The sequence below is a fragment of the Anabrus simplex genome, chromosome 11 (assembly GCF_040414725.1).
Source record: "Anabrus simplex isolate iqAnaSimp1 chromosome 11, ASM4041472v1, whole genome shotgun sequence".
Classification (NCBI taxonomy): domain Eukaryota; kingdom Metazoa; phylum Arthropoda; class Insecta; order Orthoptera; family Tettigoniidae; genus Anabrus; species Anabrus simplex.
In genome coordinates, this window is record NC_090275.1 from 111,237,204 (window position 1) to 111,250,667 (window position 13,464).

At 42.7% G+C, this 13,464-nt stretch overlaps 1 protein-coding gene across 1 annotated transcript in view; it reads right to left on the minus strand.

Annotated features, from left to right (window-relative positions):
* The window catches only part of LOC136883167 (zinc finger protein 43), a 135,750-nt gene that overhangs the window by 25,939 nt on the left and 96,347 nt on the right, over window positions 1-13,464 (minus strand). The gene's annotated exons all lie outside the window — the stretch shown is intronic.

Below are 13,464 nucleotides of genomic sequence, written 5' to 3' on the forward strand. Positions count from 1 at the left end.
TTAGTGGGTGGGTGTGGTCAGATACATCCACGGCATCCCCTACTTGTCGCTAAAAGCAACTAAAAGTGGGTCCAAAGGCTTTCACCTTGGGAGTGTGGGTCGGTTACCCCTGGTCTTCCAGCTCGGTCTACTGCTTAGCTCCTTGCCGTACCAACCTCCCTTGGTAAGCTCGTGATCTTTTCTGACCCTGATGGTATTAGGTTTGCAAGGCCTACGGAGTCTTTGACTTTCACACCCTTCATAGCCCTTCCCGTTCTTTTGACGATACCTTCATTCTTTGAAGCATCACACCTCTCTAATAGGGGATGGTTTCCCAGTTATACTTTCACCACAACCATCAGTACCAATACGGCTTGTCTGGCACTGCGGTGCAGGGGGCAACGCGTCCGCCTGTCACCCGGCGGCTCCGGGTTCGATTCCCGGCTGGGTTAAGGGGTTTTAATTGTAAATGATTAATATCCCTGGCCTGCGGACTGGGTGTTTGTGTTGTCCTTAACGTTCCTTTCTTCACATTCAACACTTTACACTTCCGCAATTTCCAAATACATGCCGGTTCATAACATATGGTGCAAAGTAGGAGCAAAAGAATTTCTTAGGTCGACGCCCCAAATAAATAGCACTTTAAAAAAAAATTACAAATTGAATGACTAAAAAATGTAGCTTGAATCACTATGGAAAGGAAACTCTTACTACTTCTTGAAGTAATATATTTCCCAGTAAATTGACATCAGAACAAATACACTCTTTGCAATAAAGCAATTCATTGAAATGCATTCAGTTAATAATGGCAGAATCCCCCTCGTATGTGCTTCTACATTTGTAGGGGGCTAACCCTAGTTACCATCTTCAATTGAAGATCCTCTGCGTGGTGATGGGGACTAGTAGCTCCTTTCTTGAGATGCTGAATGGAGCCCTGTTGGGTAATCATTCAGTATACAAGAAGGAGGAAGCTAAAGCACCACCAAACCCTACAGTGTAATGCGACCTGTGCCGATGGGGTGCATGGCACATGGGAGATGTGTCTTGAATGGACCCTTCGAGATACCTGGCGCCCTCTCGAAGTAAGCAGCCTTACCCGGGTATGCGGGGCTCTGCCTGGGCAGACATCATATTTCCCTAGCTACTCGTGGGACCTACATGAGTACTGTAGCAACTCAAAAACCGGAGAGCTCCTCTGGGGCCTCCGAGAGAAATACTAGCTCGACGAGAACCGATGGGGACTCTTCGGAGATACCCTCGGACAACACGACCTCCACCGTAAGAGGGCTCACTCTAGAGGTGGGCAATCTTCTAGTTCAGAGGAAGAAGAAGAAACAGCACTCCGGCACTGAGAAGAGAAGGTACAAGAAGGCTTTAAAGGCCCAGGAGCAGGCCAAAGAGGGCCTAACTCCTGGAGCTGAGAGGCCTTCTACTGCCATGGCAACAGCGACTGCGAGGGGATCCAATGGGCACAAGAGGCAGGACCCTGATACGGGTTCTGCTTCCAGGGCACAGAGGACTCTTCCCACCAAGACGCCAGTGGGAAAACAACTCCTGTTGGGGGCAAGACCACAAAAGAACTAAGGTGGAGTATGCCAGAATAGCTAAAGCTGGGATCAGGAGGGCCACAGTGCCTGAAGGATATCCTGACCAGCAGCTAACTGAAAAACAGGTGGAGTCTGTAGAGGAGGCTATCACCAATCTGATGATCTTCCAGAGCAGGGGCCCATGAAGCCTCAGTTCCTGGACTGCTATCTGTCGAGAGGTGCCGCTACAGATGAACGGTGTAAATGTACAAAAGTTTGAATAAATCTGTAAGTATACGTCTCCGGACCCATGTTTCATAAATTTTTTTCTTTCTCTTTATGTGAGGAATCCATTCCTAAATTTTTGCCGTCGAGTTTTGGTACACCATGTATATGGAGGCGGCCTTGATGGTGGAGTTGAGTTATTGTTTAACAGTTGTTGTTTTGATGTGACTTGCACAGAAGTCGTGCTAGCGAGTATTTGAAGTATGTGAATTAGCTTTGTTGAGTTGGTAGTTGACATGCCTCTGGTGCAGTCTTCTTCTTATGCTTCATGATAGGCAGTTGTTCAAAATGGTGGTTTACTGATGTGTGACAAATGTATCACAGTTTGTAAATAAAATTGGGGTATACAACTGACAGCATTTTGTGTGCGTCTTTTTGGATACATTAACTGGCGACCGTGACAGTACATAAGAATAATTTTCGAGTGAATACGAGTGTAAGTGCGAAATAGAACAAAATGCAAGTGATACTAGAAAATCTGTCCATACAACAACTTAAAGACGAGCTCGCAAAGAGAAATATTCCAATGAATGGCAAGAAGCAATCACTGAAGACGCAGTTACAAGAAGATCTTGTCAAAAAAGGAGAAGATCCCAAAAAGCTTTTATCGAGGTGGACGACGATCCAAAGTCAACAGAAGAGGAGGTAAATATTCCCAAATTGTGTTCTTACTTAATGATATGATGCAGGTACTCAATGACAAAATCTCAGACTTTGATTCACAAGTTAATTTCAAATTAACAGACAAAATTTTGAAAGTAAACGACAAAGTTTCAGACAAAATTTCTCAAACCAATACAGTTTTAACCAGAAAAATATCACAAGTGTACACGCAGGTTTACAAAGTAGACCGATGCCTAGAATCAAAAAATTTCAACTGTAGATACTAAAATTTCGCAGATCAATTCCCAAATTAGCGACATCACCAGTCAATTAACACAGCCGATATCAGACATCAGGTCAAAACTGGGACAGATTGAGCCGATCAATAGCAGGGTAAGCCAGCTGGAAGGGGGCATCCCGAACTTTAAGAAGGAGGTGGAAACCCAGGTTTCCGGCATAAAACAAATGGTTGAGGGGTGAATTTCTACCATCGAGGGAAATTTTGGCAGCTGTATTTCTGCCGTTGAAGGAAGGTTAGAAAACCAGATGTAGACCATCAAGGGAGATGTGCAGGATATGAGAAAGAGCATCCTTCATGCGGTAGAAGATAAACTCGAACAGGACCTATCGCCATGCCTCTAATCCCCTCAAACCTAACCGGCAGTACAGGACACCTAGACCCAAAGGTCATTATAGAGAGCCTTCTGGAACTCCACGGGTGACTGGAAGAGAACCTGACTGGCTTCATCGAGTGATCAGTCAGTCTACTAGGAAGGACTAATCTACCGGAGGACATCTTCGTTCAGCTCATCACACCGCGGTCAAAGGGGCAAGCCACTACTTGGTGGAATAACTTGAAGGGCTTAAATTTAAACTGGATGGACTTCAAGAGGGAATTCCTTGGTAGGTTTAATTCTGAAGGGGTGAAGAGCTCCATGAAAAGGACGCTACTGACTGAGGCACAACCCACTGGCATGAGAGCTAGTGCCTTCGACCTGCAGAAGTAACAGCTCTTCAAGCGTCTGCACCCGGAAGGAAGCGATAACAAGATCTTACCAGACATCACACAGCTACTCCACTATAAAATTCCACCCCTAGTGAAAGTATCACAACCGAGATCCTTTGATGATCTACGTAGAATCATCACCCTGTTGGAGGAGGAACACAAGAGAAAAGCTACAGAAGAGACCAGCTCAGTTAGGAAGTGCTACCAGTGTGGAAGAACGAGACACCTGAAAACAACTACCCTACCTTGACTTCGGAAAACTAGGTCCTGCCCATTCTGGATTGACGTGGGATGGGACCAGGAACAGGAATGCGGCTGAAGACATGACAGACAACCAACCCAGGTCAAGTAGGAGGGGGATTGGTCAGATTGTGAACAGAACAGGCCAACCCCGCCAAGCTATCATCTTGAGGATAGGCAACGAAAATATTCATCCATACTTGACAGCCAAGCAAGCCATTCATTTGTCAACGAGACTGTTGCCAGATTACTACCGCCTATGAACTCTCACCATCTCGGAAGGGTAGTGGGAGCAGCGGATGGGGTAACCTATTCCATCCAAGGACGGACTAACCTAACTGCTAAATGCATGGACCTGCCTATTGTAATTGACGTTGCAGTGATTCAGAACCTAGTACCTGATTGAAGATTGCTCAAACAAGTCGAAACATGTTTGAATTTGATTATTCCATCTAATAATGGAATTATATGATGTGTTGAATTAGGAGGATATACTTAATTTTACTGTTGTAAAGTGAAAACCATCAATATGGAATGATTCTAATATCTTGTAATGTAATACCTGATATCATATTAGGTCATGACTTTCTGGTGGAATACACAAGGTGCTCCTAGACTATGTAGCTCATGAAGTCTTTTTGGGAAAAGACAGACACCTTAGGGTCGCCAGACACGAAGGAAATCTCCGGACTCGGAAGGATGAGGAGGTTGACGCAGACCTGGGAGATATCCAGTTAACCCTTTCCGGTCCTTAGCGCCCGAAAGCACCCGGCTGCATTATCTGCATTCGTCTGCGATCTGTGCGATAGTTTTTTTATTTTGCTCATCAGTGAAGTGTTTATAAGGCATTTATGAACACGCAGTGCAATTTACAAGTCTTAGGGAATAAAGGAAGAGAGATAATCTGTCTTGACGTTGCCTAGGCAACGGTCTTGAACTTCCGCGAGCGCAGGTCAGCTGTTTCGTTCGTAAACATGGCGGGATTGAATATCGCATATATTGAAACTGAGCTGAATATGGGCAAAAAAAGTGACACAAAATCCTTGAGTAGGGGTGCAGGTGAATTTTTAATGAGTGAATAATGTATCAACGAAGATAATTTTAATGATAACAGTGATATGAATGAAAACAAATATCGATAAATCGGACCTGATGGCGATGCCACGGCAATTCAGGTAACACAAATATTACGTTTCGTTACTCCGAATGATTAAATGGATGATGTTGAACCTGCGCATAATTCGGAAAGAGTATTAGGGGAAAGAGATTGTTTTTTACATATGTTAGAAGGAGAAAAACTATTCAGTGACATAGCCTATTGTGCATATAACAATGCAGCCTTCAAACAGTCGCATTCCGGTAAGATAAAAACAGATTGGGAAGACCCTTGCCCAGATGAAATAAAATCTTATATACATGGGCATCATTCCACTTCCAAAATCATGTGATTATTGGTTTTGAGGGATTCAGACAACATGGGAATGTGACAAATGCAGACTGTCTCTGTGTCGAGTATCACGAGGAGGGGGGGGTGGGGTGAAAAACACATTATGACTCAATAAACAGAGAAATGGATGTGATGGTATATTTTCTGATGTTATTGAAAATTTGAATTCATTGTGATCAATAGTTTTTACTGTATTTAACTTTTTCTGAAACAATACGGTCTGTTTCAGCTTTTGCTAAATAATAGGTTGAAACCTGGGGATAAGCGGAGTGAAAATGCGGGCGGGAAAGGGTTAATGAATCTTCAACCAAGTGAAGAAGAGGAGCCGAGACGTGCCTTAAAGGACTTCTCAGAAGTCATCACCAATAAAATAGGATGGACTACCATGGTAATACACACCATTCAATGCAGCACTTCCTCGCCCATCAAGCAACATCCATATCCAATCAACCCAGATAAGCGCAACTATGTCATTCAGAAGATTCAAGAGATGGAAGGGCAAGGTCTCATCGAACCCTCTACATCCTGTTGGGCTTCACCTATCATCCTACCCAAAAAGAAAAATGGGGAGTATCGACTATGTGTGGACTTCCGCAGGTTGAATAAGAAGACCGCTAGTGATGCCTACCCTATGCCTGATCTGAAAGACTCGCTGATACAAGTAAGTGGGTCTAAGATTTTCAGCACGTTGGATCTCAACTCTGGATATTGGCAAGTGGAGGTTGAGGAAAGTTCTAGACCACTGACTGCTTTCATGACACCGAGAGGATTGTACCAGTTTACAGTAATGCCTTTTGGATTGAAGAATGCTCCTGCAACCTTCATGTGACTGCTGGATATGTTGGAGATGTCTGCCAAGTATATCTCAACGACATTTTAATTCACAGCAAGAATTTTCAAGAACACCTTGTACATCTCAGGAAATTGCTGGAACGACTGAAGATTCATGGACTGACTAGCCAACTGCAGAAATGCCACTTTGCCCAGTGCCGCATAGAATATCTTGGCCATGTCCTAACATCTGAAGGCTTAGAAAGGCAACCGGAGAAGAATCGAGCTATCGAAGAAGCTGAGCGCCTATGGACCAAGCGACAAGTACACCAGTTCCTTGGCTTGTGTGGATGGTACAGCAGCTTCGTGCCGCACTTTGAAGAGAAGGCAATAACACTCACCGATCTACTCCATAACAACCGCCCATTCTGATGGACCAGCAAGGAAGAGGCAGCATTCCAAGGCATTAAGGCTGTGATATTCAACGCTCCCAGTCTAGCCCATTCCAACCCTCAACGGAAGATGTGTCTGCAGATGGATGCCAGCGACTCTGGCCTAGGAGCAGTGTTATTCCAGGAGAGAAATGATGGTGCAAGGGACATCATCGAGTATGCCAGCAGAAGGATATCTTCCACCAAACAACGCTACTGCACTGCCAAGAAGGAAGCCTTAGCCGTGGTGTGGGCCACGAGCAAATTCAGAGGCTACTTAGAGGGAAGGAAGTTCCAGCTATACACCGATAATCCAACTCTCAAATGGTTGAACTCGGTCTCTGGCTCGAATTCTAAACTGCTGTGATGGGCTCTGTTAATTGCACAATTTGATTTTGATGTGTGTCACCTCCCACGATCGATGAACATAGGAGCAGACAGTTTATCTAGGCACCTGCCGATGGAACCTGAAGCTAGGAGCACCATTGTCGAGAGGGAGTTCCCATGAAAACATCAGAATTATCCTAAGGAACCTGTCCTTATGACCATCAAGAATGATGCAGTGGATTAGGAGACAGAACACCGATAGTCAACTTGTCCTGAGGGAATTCAAGATGTGCTACAAGAACTTCTGGGTTGACGGAGGACTCTTAATGTACAGGTCGCATTCCGCCTGCAGTAGTGGTGATCTCTAGACAGCACACGACGGACATCCTTGAGAAGTTCCACGACAGCACTGAAGCCGGACATCCAGGAGGCGAAGAGACAAATCACTCTATCCGACGAAGATTCTTCTGGTTCAACATGCGGAAAGACATCCTAGACTATGTGAAGGGGTGCTACATCTGCGCCTGTACCAAGGCGAGCAACAGGAAGGCAGATTCCAGTCAGCGAGGAAGACGTCCACAACGCCCTTGGGTGGTCATAGCACTGGACTTGATGGGTCCTTACCCTAGAACGCCACGGGGTAAAACAGGACTCCTAATAATCACTGACCTCTTCACAAGATTGACCGAAGCCTTTCCGATAACAGAAGCCATGACGGGATGCATCACCAGTCTTTTACGAGATGAGGTAATCTGCTGCTACAGTTATCCACGGTGCCCTCTGTCAGACTGCGGGAGTCAGTTCATGTCAAGGAAGTGGCAGCAAATGATGACTGAATAGGGTGTAGAGCACTGGATCACCCCTATCTACACCCAGGGGCCAATCCAACAGAACGACGGAACCAGGAACTAAAAAGAATGCTACGAGTCCACCTAATAGACAAGGAACATTGACTGTGGGACCGTCAGATACCGCAGTCACTCTTTGCCCTATGACACCACATCAAGCATGTCTCTGGCTATTCCCCAGTGGAGCTGTTCCTTGGTCAACAGCTATACGGCACCGGGGATTAGGAGATTTGTCCACCACCCACTTCTGGTCAAGATGATGCAGCTGTTTCCCTAGCAGAGTGGCTGCATAAGCAGCAGCAGGACATCGAGGAGAAGCAAGCTTTGGCCGAGAAGAGATCCCATACCCAGGCAGAGGCTCAAGATGTCAAAGAGACCCAGATCTTCCTACCAGGCCAACAAGTACTGCGACGTAACCACCCAGTCAGTAATAAGATTGGAGGGTTTCACGCAGGTCTCGCATGTAAGTGGGTTGGTCCCGTCGAGGTGGATAAACAGCTGTGCTATGGGGTCTACTTACTAAAGACCAACCCTCCTGTCAAGGTCCATGCATCCGAGTTGTGGCGAGTCAGCCAGCCGCTGCGCATACAGAGTAAGCCTGGAGGAGAGGCTACTAATGACACAGCACAATCTGTTCATGAGGAGAATGCATCGACTACCATCGAGGAAGAGTCTGGAACCAAGATAACAATTAAGTAAAAGGTTCCACCTGATCAATACTTTTTTATTATTTAGTCTTCGGCTAAATTTTATGTCATTAAAAACTTACAATATATGCTTTGATTTCCTAGCAATCATCATCAGCTGTTTCGCTTAAAGCTTAGGTGAAAAAGGATAAAACATTTCATAATTAAAATGTGTTAGTAAGGGACGCTTAAGTGGTGAGGGAGGGTGGGTGTTGGGGTGTTTGTTAGTTAAGATTAAAATTAAAAATAGTTTTTTAATTTGTATAATTTTAATCTTAACAAACACAACCCCCCATCCTCCCTCACCAATTAAGCATACCTTACTAACGCATTTTAATTTTAATTATGAAATGTTTTATGCTTTTTCACCTAAGCTTTAAGCGAAACAGCTGATGATGATTGCTAAGTAATTGAAACATGCACTGTAAGTTTTTAATGACATAAAATTTAGCTGAAGGCTAAATAATAAAAAAGTATCGATCAGGTGGAACCTTTTACTTAATTGTTATCTTGATTACAATATCGATACGGAATGAAGTGGATAGTATGTAAGAAGAGTCTGGAAGCGAGGCAACCCCGATCCCCGACACAGCACGATCCAGTCAAAAGGAGGAGAGCACATCCAGTGATGTCAAGGAAGAGAGAAGATACAATCTACATCCAAGGCAAAGCCAACGAGTGTGATGGGCTGTACAAATTGTTTCAAATTAAAGAGGAATATTGACACAAGTAACACGTAGGTGGTTTGAAAAATTCTTGGAATGTACTAGAATTAAGTATTTTACCTCGGTGGAACTGCTTTTAATTTTCAACATAGTCTCCCTGTAGACTAATGCATTTGGTACAGCGATGTTCCAATGCCTTGATCCCATCTCGAAAATAAGATTCCTCCAGGCCTGCAAAATACCTCTCCAATTCGGCTGTCAGTTCTTCCCTTGTAGAAAATCTCTGTCCACCGAGGAAAATTTTCAGCTTGGGAAATAGATGAAAGTCAGATGGTGCCAAATCAGGTCAATAAGGTGGATGTGGCAACAATTCATACCCCAGTTCATGAAGTTTTGCCATGGTAATAACACTTGTGTGCGGCGGAGCGTTGTCCTGAAGAAAGATGACCTTTTTCCTTGCCAAACCAGGCCTTGTTTGGCGTATCTTTTCCTGTAGTTGGTCTAGGAGGTTTGCATAGTATTGTCCCGTAATTGTTTCACCAGTAGGAAGATAATCTATCAGCAGAATACCTTTTACATCCCAGAAAACTGAGACCATGATCTTTCCGGCCGAACGCACTGCCTTTGCTTTCTTTGGTGGTGGTGAATCAGCATGTTTCCACTACTTTGACTGCTGTTTTGTCTCTGGGGTATAGTAGTGGACCCAAGTTTCATCTGTAGTCACAAACCGGCGCAAAAAATCTTGTTGGTTGCACTGAAAATGGGCCAGACTTTGTTCGGACATTTCCAATCTGGTGCGTTTATTGTCCAATGTCAAGAGCCGCGGCACCCATCTTGCCAATAATTTTTTCATACCCAATTCTTCGGTTAAAATATACCCATTCAGAAGACATCCCTACAGCTTCAGCAATCTCCCGCACTTTCAGTCGATGATCCTCCATGACCATTTTATGCACTTTTGCGATAAATTCTGGGGTCGTAACACTTTTTGGCCGTCCACTACGCGGATCATCATCCAAGCTCTCCCGACCAAATTTAAACTCGCTGGTCCACTTGGCAACAGTTGAAAATGAAGGAGCAGAGTCCCCCCCAAGTCTGTACTGAAAGTCGGCATGAATTTCCTTTGCTTTCATACCTTTCTTTACAAAGTATTTAATCACTGCTCGAATCTCAGTTTTTTCCATTGTCACAAATCACTACGCGGGAACACAACAAAGAGTCGTCACTACCACACTCCAATAGCTAGAGCACTGACGCGCCACGTGTTCACTCACAAAGGATGTGCGATTATTGCGCGGGAACCTCGTTCCTCTAGCACTGACATCTAGCAGTGATTCCGAGAACTTTTCAAACCGTCCTCGTAGACTGATGTAACTTGAAAACAATATTCTTTAACCCACGGGTAAATAATGGAAGTATCGAGCTCAAAACATTGTTATTATTATTATTGTTGTTGTTGTTGTTGTTATTATTATTATTATTTTACCAGGAGGTACACCTCAACACCGCGCATTCAAAATAAGTGTCTTAATGAACTCCTCTACTCCTCTATCAATCAAAAAGTGAAACTAATAACACAACAAGTTGGAACTTTAATCAGAAGATGTCTCCACTGAAATATTCAGTAATGTTGTTATTGTGCAGTTTCCTAAACTGACTGAATTTCTCATTGATTTGTTTGCTATACATCAAGAAGTTTGAACAGTTTTCTACAGATGACACTACTGAAAACTATGGTCATGCACTCTGGTGCAAGATGAAAGAACTTACAATTTAAAGAAGTTTTGTTTTTCTAGGTTGTCCATAACTGAATCTATGTTCATTTACTTTTGAATTGGCAACACTTCCTTTTCTTTCCGCCAGTCTTGAATCGGACCAATCCTGGTAATTAATTTTCAACCAATCCCGCATTTCTTGTTCACTTTGAATCTGCCAATAAAAATTAAGAGGGTGTGTCCTGATTAGTCTTGAATGATCTCGAACCTTCCCTGAGAGTTTATAAACTGCGATTTTTCACGTTTCTTGGCCAATTGATCGTCGTCTTTCTGAGTGTGTGTGTTTAAGCAGGAGGTGGGCGGCCTCTTTCTTTGGTCAGCAGAACATCTATAAGGTAATAGCCACATAACTTCATTCCTTCTTGCTACTTCCACAAATTATTCCGAGGGGAAGGTCCAAATCTGTACTATGTAACGTACTTTTCTAAAATGTAACTTTTCTTTTGGCTATTGTAAAAACTTCATAAAATCTTTAATTGTTAATTGGGGATAGAGAGTGAGTTACCCTCTCGAGCTCCCCTTCATATTAGTTTGAGGTGTCTGCGATTTTGCAACCTTTTTGTAATGGATTACAGTAAATTCTATGCGAGCCACCTCAGTACTTTGGGAATAGCCCCTGTTCCATCAGTCTAGAGCCCTGTAGGTTTTTAAGTTTTTATTATCTTGGAGCGCAGTGTACGCCTCCATTCATTTTGTGTTTGGGCCAATTATCTAACCTGTTCTTTTTCCATGAAGGCCCAGTAGGGTGGGTATTAAATACCCCTGTAAAAGTAATTTCAATTTGTAAATTGTGTCTTGAGAGGCCGGAGAGTGTAAGTTGATGTTGCCTTGAGTAGGCAGTAAGGAACTGAGAGCCTGTTAGCTCTTTCTCAAAGTTTTGTAACAGTAAAGTGTGCCTTTGGGAGGCTAGATATTGCGATTTAGGGAGCAAGTGCTCTTGAACTAGGGGATTTCTGCCATTAACTAAATAATGCCACTTCCATTTGTAAAATTGTAAAACTAGGGGCTTGAAGCCCAGAATCTGTAAAAATCACTAATCTTGGACTTTCCTAGTCTTGTTTCAAGATTGCTTTCATTCCTGACATGTTGTTATTTGTTGAGTTGTTGTTTGTTGAAAAAAATATAACCTTCAGTTCATTTTAAATTAATTTTGATATTGTACATAGACCCATCCACCCCAGCACCTTCTTTAACCTCTATCTGACCACGGGTATCCTCAGAACAATTATTATTATTATTGTTGTGACTTGTGAGGTATGGCTATGAAGTGTTTACATCCATTTATTAGTATTAGTATTGTTATTATTTACGTAGATATGTACAGACAATTGCATTATTTGTGAGGTTTTGTCCTGAAACATCTGCTGTATATATATTAATATGAGTTTAATTAACGTAAGAACCTGTAATTAACAGTACCATATTTTATCGCATAAGCTTCTCCCTCGCATATTTCCCTCCCCTACGATTTTTCATCATTAAAATTATTTTTTCCTTCTCCTGGTTTGTTCTTACTGGAGTGGCCTTCAAATGACTTGATAATGGACAATAATGAACACAGCGGTACTTGACAAAAAATGTTTCCAACGTCACAACGTGAATATTGTCAATGCATTCTCGCTCTTCATAATGTATGTGCTGCGGGTCAGTATATCTCCAAAAATATTATCACATAGGAGGTTTTGTCCCGGCAACGGCGATATATAAGGAGGCAGTATTGATGGTTGAGCTGAGTTATTGTTTAACAGTTGTTGTTTTGATGCGACTTGTGTAGAAGTTGTGCTAGCGAGTATTTGAAGTATGTGAATTGGTTTTGTTGAGTTGGTAGCTGACATGCCTTTGGTGCAGTCTTCTTCCTATGCTTTGTGATAGGCAGTTGTTCAAAATAATGGTTTATTGATGTGTGACAAATGTATCACAGTTTGTAAATAAAATTAGGGTATACAACTGACAGCATTTTGTGTGCGTCTTTGTGGATACATTAACACAAAGAATGTTTAGAACATAAAATGCTCATCATGAAATAGTAAAATTTATCATTACTTAACAGTGACCAAACCTGAAGCTCTTTCATGCTTCAGAAATGCTCAAATTTTTTTTCTATTTGCTTTACGTTGCACAGACACAGACAGGTCTTATGGCAACGATGGGACAGGGGAGGCCTAGAAATGGGAAGGAAGCAGCCATGGCCTTAAATAAGGTGCAGCCCCAGCATTTGCCTGATGTGAAAATGGGAAACCACTGAAAACCATTTTCAGGGCTGCCGACAGTGGGGTTCAAACCCACTATCTCCCGGATGCGAGCTCACAGCTGCACACCTCTAACTGCATGGCCAACTCGCCCGGTATTGTGCTCAATTTACACCATAAGAATTTAAAGGAACAATTAGAGAGTAAAGAAAGGAAAATCATGAGAAAAATCTTAGGGCCAAGAATTTTAAAAAATGGAATACAGTACCCCAAACCCAACTCGGAAATATATTTTAAAATATCTAAACTTACTGATACAATGAGGCAGCGATGAATTCAATTCATAAGCCATTTGGAAAGAATGAATAACAGATTTAATTATCGATTACACACATTTTTGCAAATCAAACGTACAAGATCAAAATGGTATAAGCAAGTAGAGAAAGACCCCACTAGGATCAACATATCTGCAGGATAGAATGTAATCAGGAAAATAGTTCACACAAGGGGATTTGAGGAAGACGAGAAGAAACCAACACGACATACAGTACTTCGATTGAAATAATAACATTAAGTTATTTATTAGACCACCTAATCAATACAAAATCGTCTTGGATGATTTACATAAATTTGTTAGCTAATAGTGGTAAATCATGTAAATCATCCAAGACGATTTTGTATTGATT